The sequence below is a fragment of the Hibiscus syriacus genome, unplaced genomic scaffold (assembly GCF_006381635.1).
Source record: "Hibiscus syriacus cultivar Baekdansim isolate YM2019G1 unplaced genomic scaffold, ASM638163v2 tig00110678_pilon, whole genome shotgun sequence".
Classification (NCBI taxonomy): domain Eukaryota; kingdom Viridiplantae; phylum Streptophyta; class Magnoliopsida; order Malvales; family Malvaceae; genus Hibiscus; species Hibiscus syriacus.
In genome coordinates, this window is record NW_024062822.1 from 2647304 (window position 1) to 2659188 (window position 11885).

General features: G+C 35.6%; 1 pseudogene; it reads left to right on the plus strand.

The window, feature by feature from the left end:
- The first annotated feature begins 214 nt into the window (after positions 1 to 214).
- On the plus strand, positions 215 to 2347 carry LOC120138075 (annotated as a pseudogene).
- Positions 2348 to 11885: the final 9538 nt, after the last annotated feature.

Below are 11885 nucleotides of genomic sequence, written 5' to 3' on the forward strand. Positions count from 1 at the left end.
AACCGGTTACACCGGTTAGGATATCCGGCCCTCCAAACCGGTTAGAAACCGAACCGGTTATTTTATAAACCGGTTTTTTTTCTATGGGAAAAAACCGGATTGGATAAAAACCGATCCGGATCGAATTGAAATCCGAATTATGTGCAACCCTAATAACAGAAATCTTAATTGAAAAATAATCTTCCATCCGTATAGAACCAAACGCAGTCTAAATACAAGTTGTCTTCCCCGGCTTCTCTGATTAAAACAGTCTCTCTTCAGCCCCACTCTCTTTCAACTCTCTTTTTGGCTTCATTGTATTATGGACAAAATGCTCTTCCCTACAAGCTACTGATAAACCCTTTTTCACACAAACCTTTCACCTTGATGAATTGAGTACTTATTTTTTTCGAGGTTTTATAACACCTCGCCTTTTTAGGCTCCCTCTGTATGAAAAAGGAAGAAAACCTCAACTGTCCACCCTCAAATCTTCGTTTTTCAGAGACCACGGGCTCTTGCTTTGACGAGGATCTCGATTTCAATTCGTGAATGAGTTTGGGGTTTCCCCTGCTTGTGACCACCACCTTAAAAATCAAATCTTTAATCAACAAGACCCCTTTTTTTATAAACGACAGATCAACTTCTTTGATGGGTTGTTCTGATTTTGAGATACAAAGTGATGATAGAATCAGAGAGATGGTTGAAAAAGAGGTGGAGCATTTGCCTGAAGATGATTATCTCAATAGACTCAGAACTGGAGAAGTGGATTTGAGTGTTAGGAGAGAGGCTTTTGATTGGGTTTGGAAGGTCTATTTTTTTATTCAAATGAAATTCTTGTGTTCCTTTTCTTGTTTGATCCATTTCATCACATTGTTTTTGTATGATCATATTTTATTTTTGGATCAATCAATTTCCAAGCTACCATGGATTTTTGTTTTGAAGTTTTTTTTAACTTTTTTTCTTTAGTGGAAACCAGGTATTAGAATCGTGTTATATTTTCTATGATTACCCTTGTCATTCTGCATCTTTGATAATGTGTCGTGATTGATGATGAAACAATTAAATCATCTTTGACTTGATCTTTCTTTTGGTGATCGACAACAGGCTTCAGGTTACTACCATTTTGGACCTTCGAGTCTTTGCCTAGCCATTAACTATTTGGATCGATTCCTAGCGGTTTATGATTTACCTGTAAGTTCATCCTCTTCGATTCCTTCTTTATTCTTACATCATAAATCATTGCCACTGATATTTGTCTTGCATCCTCTGGTTTGTTTCTCTATGTTTTGTGCTAAACATGACACAGAGAGGTAAAACATGGACCGTACAATTGCTTGCTGTTGCTTGTTTATCAATTGCAGCAAAAATGGAGGAGACAGAGGTGCCTCTTCTTGTAGATTTGCAGGTTGGAGAACCAAAGTTCGTGTTTGAAGCTAAAACAATATGCAGAATGGAGGTTTTGGTTTTATCCACATTGAAGTGGAAAATGCAAGCCATTACGCCTTGCTCTTTCATTGGCTACTTCCTGAGTAAAAGCTGCAATGATCAATCTCCATCATCAATTTCAGTGTCTAGATCATTGCAACTGATAATAAACACAATCAATGGTTGTTTCTCAATGTCCAAAACGGACAGAAATGTTATCTTATCTGTCCAATTCTTCATTGTCTTAGTCGGGGTTTGTGTGTGAAAATGGATGCAGGTATTGACTTCTTGGAATTCAGACCATCTGAGATAGCTGCAGCAGTGGCAATTTCTGTGTCAGGAGAGATGCAAACAGCCATTGACAAGGCAATTTCATCTTTCACCTTTGTACAAAAGGTAACAAATAAGCAGTAAAAATATAAAAAAAACAAAGATGAAACTCTTGGTATTGATCCTTTTTTCGCTATTTAGATGATGCAGTAAGATGTGATTATTTTGTTGCAGGGTAGAGTATTGAAGTGTGTTGAACTGATGAAAGATTTGTCATTCATTAATGGTGCTGCTCCTGTTGCAACTCAACACCCATCAGCTGCCGCTTCTTCCACCGTGCCCCAAAGCCCCATTGGGGTGTTGGATGCAGCTGCTTGCCAGAGCTATAAAAGTGATGAAATAACAGCCGGCTCTTCTGCTAGTCCCGACATTAAAAGGAGGAAGCACGAAGACGACGACAACACAACTTCCCGACAGGATAGTCATGAGATGTGAATTTACCCTTCCCCTTTTAATTAATTATTTTAAATAGTCCAAAATCAATATGGTTGAATGGGAACTTTGGTGTGGTTTGGGAGCTCAAATAGTGAGAAATGGGAAAAATACAAAAAAGAAAAAAAAATGGAAAATGATTTCCAAGTTCTTCAATGCTAAAAGCATGGAAAGAAGTTGTCACCAGCTGTTTACATAAATCAAGAACCCCTCAAATTACAGCTATTTGCGTCACAGGCCGAATAGAATGGTGGTGTTTAAAGCAAATCTCACATTTATTTTAATTACCAACAGCCCCAGGATAATGAGCAATTAAATATACAAAAAAGGAAAGGAAAAAAGACATAGTTGTAAGTAAACAAATATGGCCGATTTAAATTGTAATCCAAAAAGATTGTCTGAACTGTGCTGTCATCAAGCATCACACGGTGTCGTTTTTTGTTGGTTACAGACTTACAGGGATAAAAAAAGGGTCGTATGTGGGAAGTGGGCCCGTTTGTAGGTGGCCGCCAGTCAACATCTTTGCTTAGTTGAGTTCGAGTTTGGTGTCTGAATTCTGAAACAATAATGAAAGAAAAGAAGAATGAAATCGTGTTCCAGTGTATGCATGTATAAGATGAATTTCAGTAGTTTTAAATTGATAATGTATTCACGTGAATATTTGTTTAGATCCTTTAGGAATTAGGAGTATAAGGTTTGAAGGTAATTTGAGAGATTAATTAAAAATTATATAGTTTGAGTGGATGAAGTTATTTATCGAGTAAAATTTGACGCTTTTTTTATTTTTTATTTTTACAGAAACAGCTTAATTTCGCTGTAACAAATATTAGCGTAAAGTACGCAAATGGTCTCCTGATTATATGATATTTTCTATTGAGTCCATTGACTATTAAAAGTATGAAATGTCTCTTATTTATAGAGAGTTGCATTGTTGAGTCATTTGACTATTAAAAGTTATAAAATGATCAAACGAATATTCATTGTGTTCCATACTTGTCCTTTTCCGTTAAAAAATTAACCTGTGCTGGACTTTAACATGTTGAATAAGATATGATAGTCCTTTAAGATTATGATATCATATTTCAGTCAACATGTTAACGCCAACTTAGACTGTCGTTAATTTTTTTTAAAAATGACTAGTTTGGAACATAATGAATAATCGGGTGATCATTTTGTAACTTTTAATAGTCAATGGACTCTAGAAAGTAACTTCATATAGTCGGGTACCATTTTATAATTTTTAATAATTGAGAGACTCAACAAAATAATATCTTATAGTCAGAGAACTATTTATGTAATTTACCTTAAATATTATAATAATTAATTAATTTTATAATTTGAATTTACTATCGATTTTTGATCTCCCAATAGTTTACTGATATGTCTTTAATAAGTCATTTGGATTTTGTAAAGAAAGAAAACATGTAGTAGACTTAATTTATTATTTTCATCTATATAGTATTTTTGTATCAATTTACCTCTCAAAGTTGTTTAATTGTATCATTATATATTCTATCTCTAACTTAAACCTTAAATTATAAACCTTAAATTAAGGTTTAGAGTTTGGGGTTTGAATATATAATTTAGGGTTTTATGTTAGTAGCAGGATATAGAATGATAAAATTGAACAACTTCAAGTGTTAAATTAATATGAAAATACGATAGGAATAAAAATGATAAATTAAATCTACTACAAGGTCAAAAGTTACTCTTTTGCCTAAAGAAAATCATTAATGGATAAATAAAAAAAAGTGTTTAATTTCATGTGTTATTAATTTATCATCGCCGAACTCACTTGTTTGAAGGAATTGTTGTTGTCGATTATATTAGAATTTTTACTGAACAAGATTAGGAAATCGGCTTTCTCTTATAGAAAGAGAGACGAATTAGACCGTTATAACTTAAGGACGTCTTGTTGATTAAATTTAATGTTCTGCGTTAACAAGAAAAAAGTGTGTAATTCTTTCTGCACAAAAGGTAAACTATTCAAATACTGCACAGATCTTTATACGTAGAGAATTTGTTGTTGTAGAATATTACCTAATGAAAATATATTTTTATATCAAAATATGTTTTTTTTTCCTGATCCGTCCAAGTCCAACCATAGCTAAAATAGAAATAATATCAAATACTCCGAAAGGTATCCACTAAGATTCGGCTATAGTTTTAATTTTCTCGAGAAAATAATGAATTTTCCATCCAATGAGTGCAGCCTTTTACCTTATAACAGAAACTCAAAAAGCAGCCACCCCTTAAAGAACTAGCAGACAACAGAGTATAAAATAGTAAAATAATGCAAAACTTTGATCAATAAAAACACATCTAAGCAAAAGGTTTATATATATTAGACAAAGAAAAGAGGTCGGCGAATTTCCCAAAAAGCACCCTTAACATCATTTTTTTTTCTGTCATACATTGTTTAGATTTTATTTCTTGATTTAACGCCCTTAGTAGGAAGGCGTGCCTCCTGAAGCGCGCCTTACGCTGACATAGATACACGCTGGTTAAGACGCGTCTTATGCCACGTAGGGGTATAACGCGGTGCAGGAGCCGTGCCTTTCACACGCATAATATAAGGCTCGGTGCATGGGTCGCGCCTTGCATAATTTTATCCAAACTTCTCAACTTTAAAGCATCATCTCTCCGCTATAAATACTCCTCTCCCCTGTAAACTCTCTCGCAACTCCTTAACCGAGAAACTACTACAATAATCTTCTCAACTAGTAAAAAACACCTGACAATCCTTTTATATTTTATTCAAGAGTTCGTTCGATCTTTCGTTATAAAGTAATTTTTTATAATATTTTTTATAATTATATATGATTATTTGGAAAAAAATATTGTATTAATTGTTTTCAATTAATTTTTGTGGTTGTAAAATTGGAAAGCGGGAGCATACGTCGAAATATTTTTGTTGATACGGTAATAATATAAAATTATATTATTTAAATTATTTACGTTTATGTGTAAAATTATTTACGTTTATGTGTAAAAATGTTATTGTGTTATATTTTCGTTCATATATTATTTATTTAATTAGGTTTGATTCATGTGTTTTTTTTGCAGATGTAATATTGAGGAACTTTTAAACTCTAAGAATGTCGTGAATTTCAGCTATTGTTTATTATGATGGAGAAATTCGGGAAGATGAAACCGACGTTGTTTTCGTATCAAATCATTATGTTAAAATATCATTCAAGAGAAGCATAACACTTGAAGAGCTTATAACGAAGATTTTAAGGAAGGTTCATGTTGGAAGTAATAGAAGAATATCGTCACTTCAGTACAAATTTCCAACATCATTGTTTCCATTAACTTATACAGCGTTCGAACTATCGAACAATGATGATGTTGAAATGATGGTTGATTCTCAAAATAATTATTCAGGCGCCGTTACGGAGATGTATGCAAAGTTTGTTGAAGTGCATGTTATTCGGGGTCTGTCATTAAGCTACCACTATGGGCTAGCTGATCAAGTTGACAGCCCGACTATAGTAATGTGTAATTATTTTAATGCCATAATGGGAAATCCGCATCATGGTGTCGTCCATCAACTTCAATGGGGATACATTCATCAATAACTCCTTACGATATGTACCGATGTGGGTCCACGAACAATCCGTATGGCAACATCACGTCTAGTTCAAGGGGAAGACATTCATCTGCCAATTTCTTGGACCTTAATATGGAGATGCCCTCGACGCAACAATCTGTGCAGTTTCCATTTGACACGATGGCTTCAAGCTCCAGGGGGAGACATTCGACTGCGAGCTTTGTCGATCTCAATGTCGATATACCTTCTAGTTCAAGGGGAAGGCATGCAAGTAGTAGGTTCTTCGACCTAAATGTGGAGAGCATGGAGGAACCATTATCTCCACCACAAGAACCGGTTCGTGAGCCAGGTGCGGATGTGCTGAGACTGGACTATTCATTCACCCAGAATCACCGCAGTTCAACTCCAATGATGATGATGATGTAGATGAAGTTCCCTCAAATGTAGCACAAACTGAACTTCCAGCACACATGTATGAAGCTGACTATGGTGCAATGTACTGGTCAGAATTTTCGGATATACCTCATCTCGGTGGCTATGGATTTTACTCATCAGTAAATAATGGTGAATTATCTTTAGGCATAGAGTTTTCAAGCAAAGAAGAAGCAATGATGGCTATAAAAAATTACAATTTCCGTAATTTTGTTCAATCCAGAGTCGACTGCTCTACGACAGAAAATATGTATGCTACTGTTCCCGACGTGAAAACGGATATAATTGGATGGTTCGTGTATCGAAGAGGAAGAGGAAAAATAATAGATGAGAACTAACGGTATACGATGGTCCTCACACATATTGTGCTGGAGGGATCAACCAAGATCATCTCAACTTGGACTCTAAAGTGATCTGTCAAACCATCATGCCCATGGTAAAAGCAAGCTCCCATATAGCTATTGCAGTGTTGATTTCTGCTATACAATCACAATATGGGTACACTATCTCATATAAAAAAGCTTGGTTGGCAAAACAAAATGCCATTGTCAAACTTCATGGCGAATGGGATGCATCTTACAACGAACTTCCAAGTTGGTTTAGGGTGGTGCGGAGGTTGAATCCTGGGATAATTGTGAACTTCAAAACCTCCTATGCCTACCATAATGATCGAGTTCCTCGAGATCGATGTCAATTCTACTGGGTTTTTTGAACTTACCCACAGTGTGTTAATGTTGTCAAATACTACAAGCTTGTGGTCCAGATCGACGGGACTTTCTTATATGGAAAATACAAGCAAGTTTTACTATTGACAGTTGTCCAAGATGATAATCACAATATTCTTCCAGTTGCTTTTGCTCTTGTTGAAGGAGAAGATACATATTCTTGGGCTTTTTTCCTCCGAAACTTACGTTCACATGTTATCACGAGGGAAAAAATCTGTGTCATTTCAGATCGCAGAGCTGGGATCAAAGCAGCAATGGAGTCTTTGGGTCCAATGTGGCAACCACCCTTTGTCCAACATAGGTATTGTATCTGACACATTGTTGCGAACTACCATGGAATGTACAAGAAGAATGATGAGCGTCAATTACTTGTGCGCATGGGTAAGTGAAACTGATGTAGTTTGTTTTCTTTCGATCATTTTCATTTTTTTAAAGAAACAAAATTAGTAATTTATACATTTTGTGCTCAGGTTACGAACTACTACCTCAAACATTTGAATCCATGCTTCAAGATTTGCGGGCGAAGAACGAGGAAGGATACGATTACATCAGCCTCGTCGATAAAGAAATGTGGACAAACGCATATGATGGTGGATATCGATATGGACACATGACAACCAACTTGGCTGAGCCAATCAATTCGACCTTAAAGGGTACACGCCACTTACCTGTAGCGGCTTTGGTAAAAACTACATATTTTCGTTTGGGGGTTCTTTTTGCGAAGCTCGGGGGACAAGCTCAAACATGGATGCAAGGCGGTGGCGGTATCAGATATGGCTGAGGGGTGTAGGTCGTTGCAGACGGTGGCTGCTGTGAAGGTCCTGCTGGTGTAGCTAAGGACAAACCAGAAGTACATGCTCTCCGTCCACGAGTAGGGGATGATGGGGTTATGACGGTGCACGTCTCTGTCGACGTCAATGAAAGCTCCACCCTAGTGCATCCTCGGAAAGCAGAAATAATTTCCCGTTATTGTTGAACCACTCATAATAATTATCTGCAACCGTCAAGAGCATAAATGGGCTCTCTATGGGGAAGGCGCCGATATCGATCCTCCCACATCACGACCCACTCATGATGTTTTACTAGCCAATTTGTATCCGACTTGTCGCGTCTATATGTGCTATGCAACTCGTTCATATTGCGAGGTGCTTCCGAAATTGGTTGTACAAAACCAAATTGCCGGAGCACGCGATCAGTGGAGTGCCACTCGATGATCGCATAACAGATCAAAGGGACCACCTCCATCCAAACATCTGATGGGCCCCTCAACTCAAGTGGGATGCACATCCTCACATCATCATTACAATATGGAACCCATTCAAACTAAAACAAATATATATAATTTTTATCAAAATAATAATCTAATTATATAACTATAATACAAAATCGATTTTTAAACATTAAAATGAATACCTTTGTGTCAGCATTCTGATCAATTAGCACCCTTATTTTTTCTAAATCATCAGGTAGCTCCCGATGATTTTTCCTATCAGTAGACCACCTATTCAAGGAATTTTTTATTATTATACACTATATAAATACGAAATCAGTTTTATAATTACCTCAATAGTAGCGGAAATACGAACGGGTTCGTCACAACAGGACATAAAAAGGGTAATTGATACAATGTCCAAGGCTGCAGCAGAAAGAGACATCCGCCAATATCGTTTTTCCTGTTGTCAGTCGCTCGACACATCTCCCTATACATGAAAGCCAAAACTGTCGAGCCCCAACTCAGTGATCTGGCCAGATAAAAGTCGCCAAGATGTCGTAACCACATACAATGAACTTGGTTGTGCGATTTGTCCGCCATTAACAACCCTCCTATCAGCTGCAGTATGCATGCCCGTGCATACATTTTAACTTCATCATCAGAGGCGTCCTCGCTCAACTCCCGAAAATTTTCATCTAACCAATTTAACGGTACCGACCACCTTTAAAATTTCGCGGGACACCTCCTAGATAATCCCGACACAAAGTAGTCTAGTTATTGTACGCCATCCCTGAAATCACATCTCCATCCACCGAAAGCCCCAAACACATAGAAACATCCTCAAGCATAATCGTGCGATCTCCGCACGAAAGATGAAATGTGTGGGTCTCCGGCCTCCACCGCTCCAGTAATGCAGAAATTAAGTTTGTTTCTATCTTACAATGACATTCATATCTAACTATGTGACCGAATCCAGCCTCGACTAAATACGGCCAGACACAAGTAGGTATCGCTAACTTAAGATTCCTAATAAAATGATCTAATATACGGTCGCTCTCCTAAAATGTTAATAATTACAAAAATTAATTTATAAACTAATAATCATGCATTAAATAAATAAATTATTACTAATAATTTCAATTAAATTAAAATGTAAAAATGTTATCTTATCAGCATAATGACTCGATATATGATTTTCATCCAAACGAAGCAGACCACATTTTATTTTATAACTGCAAAAAAAATTAATTAAATAAAATATTAAAATAAATAATTAAATAAAATACTAATAAAATATTAAATAAAATAAAATATACCTTAAGTTGAGAGGATTTGAGAGAAGTTAAGAGGATTTGGTGTGATGAAAATGATTGAGAATTGAGGTATTTATAGGGGTGGGAAAGGGGTGTGAACGGTCTGAAATTAAAGCAAAGGTGCGGCCCCTGCACTGCGCCTTTCTGACGCGTATCAAAATTAAAGCAAAGGTGTGGCCCCTGCACCGCGCTATACACCTACGTGGCATAAGGCGCGCCGTGTATCCATGTCAGCCTAAGGCGCACACTTCAGGGGGCCGTCTTACCCCACGTAGCGTCAGATCAACGTAAAGCGCGCTTCAAGGGACACGTCTTCCTGTAAAAGGTGTTAGATCGAAAAATAAAGTCTAAACGATGTCTAACAGAAAATAAATGATGTTAAGGGTGATTTTTTGAGAAATTCGCCAAAGAGAAACCCTAAATTTGTAACTGGCAAAGCCATTAAAGGGAGGGATCCCTACGGCACAAACAGCCTTTTTTTTCATCTCTGTATGCAATAGGGACATTTGAAAGGCAAGGGAAGAATACCAACAGAAGAAGTAAATGACATACGATTGTCTTCACACTGTTATAAAAAAAACGTAAAGTAATGAATACTTGTTTATTATAATTTGTGGTAGGAACAAGTATAATGATCATGGCCAGCTCATTTTTTACAATTGCAGCCGTTCAGTCTCTTCTATATATGGTTTCCTGTTCACTTTTGAACTCTGCAATTGTCCTTGTGGGGGACCCGAAGATTGCCACTGTCTCACTGCAAAAACTGGATGGAGTAGGTAGAACAAGACTAGATGAGTATCATAGTCTCAACCTTTTTCTTTTTCTGATCATAAGGATTGGTCGTAGTAGTACAGTTGGATGCCGATATTTACTGTGGTACCACTATATCTGATTTTTTTTTCAAGTACTTTGCTATGATATTACGATGAAATTATATCTAAAATTACATAAGGATGTTGGATGTTTATAAGGTTTTGTAATTAACGAGAAAACGAATGTTGACGGGACGAGAAAGAGTCAAAGAGGAACGTGAGAGCGACTGAGAGCAACACGAGCCCCAAGGAGGAAGGACAATCATATAAATAAAGGCTAAATTTCACTTCGATCACTAAACTTTAAAACTTATATTATAATCATTAAACTTTTAATTTCCTTTCATTAAACTAACTAATGAATACCATAAAAAATACTAATACGACATTAAAGTGATCTTCTTCCTTAAAAAAAATCTTAATTTTTAAAATTGGCAGTCGTCGCAAAAGACTATTTTTTATGAATGGAGTGGTTGTCGGTTAATCCCAACGGTGGAAAATTCTATTAATTAACATTTTTGGGTAGATAAAAAAGTTTAAAATTTAAATTCTATTAGACTGTCACCTCATTTTATCGTCGTTTCTATCATCGTTCATGGTGTCTTCGATCAAAATGATCACTAAACTTCCTCTTCTTCTTATTTTTTTCTTTTTGATTCAACCTCGTCAAATAACCTTCTAATATCCTCAAATTCTAATTAAAATTAATAAAAAAACTAAAACTTTATGATCTTCCACTCGCAATCAGTATATCCACTTTAATTCAAACTATATTAATCTTTTGGCTGAATATATTCTTTCAACGGTTGAGATTGACCGACGATGTCAATACTTTTTTTAACAACGGCTAATATCAGTGACTTTAATAGAAACAAATTAAAAGTTTAGTGGTTTTGTACAAGTTTTAAAAGTTTGAGGACCTATTGAAACACCTAAGTACTTTTTTAGTGACTATCAGTGTAGTTTTACCCAAAAATAAATAAAAAAGATTAACATAGAAATAGAAATTAGTGTGTGCATGGTGGGGGAGATGTATAAAAGGGTTTGCTCAGAGCACAAGCATTCATCAACGATCCCTTTATTTGTCATCTTCTTGCTTGCTGTTTATCGCTTATTTATATGTCTGTCTGTAATTCCTTTTTCATAAAATCAATAAAGAAAGCTGGGTTATAAAATACATACATCCATGCACTGAATTATACCATATTATATAGTATTTTATTATATTGTATAATACATTGTGATGAGATAATTCAGGAGAATCGATTCCGGTGATGAATGTGTTTGACCAGTCAACCCAGCAGTGAAAACTGAATCCCTTTGTCTTTTTTTTAGTATGTATAAGCTAGTTTAACGAGTTCTACTCATGCTGTCATGTGCCTTGAGAGAAACACCTTCCTTTTCCCTTTTATTTTATGTAATAATAGGAGCTTATGAATACCAGCATTGTTTTTCAAGTCATTCCATTTTCCCTTATATTCACAATTCACAAAACATTGATTTCATATTTAAAATCAATTGAGATTTTAATTACACCGCTTAATATAATTATTTGATTACTATTTATAATATAAATCGTTTGAAAGTAACGACTTTGTTACTGATTTAGTTTCTAACTAAATTTTGTTAACATAATGAACTAGAATTTATTTTTGGTTTATTGTTGGAATT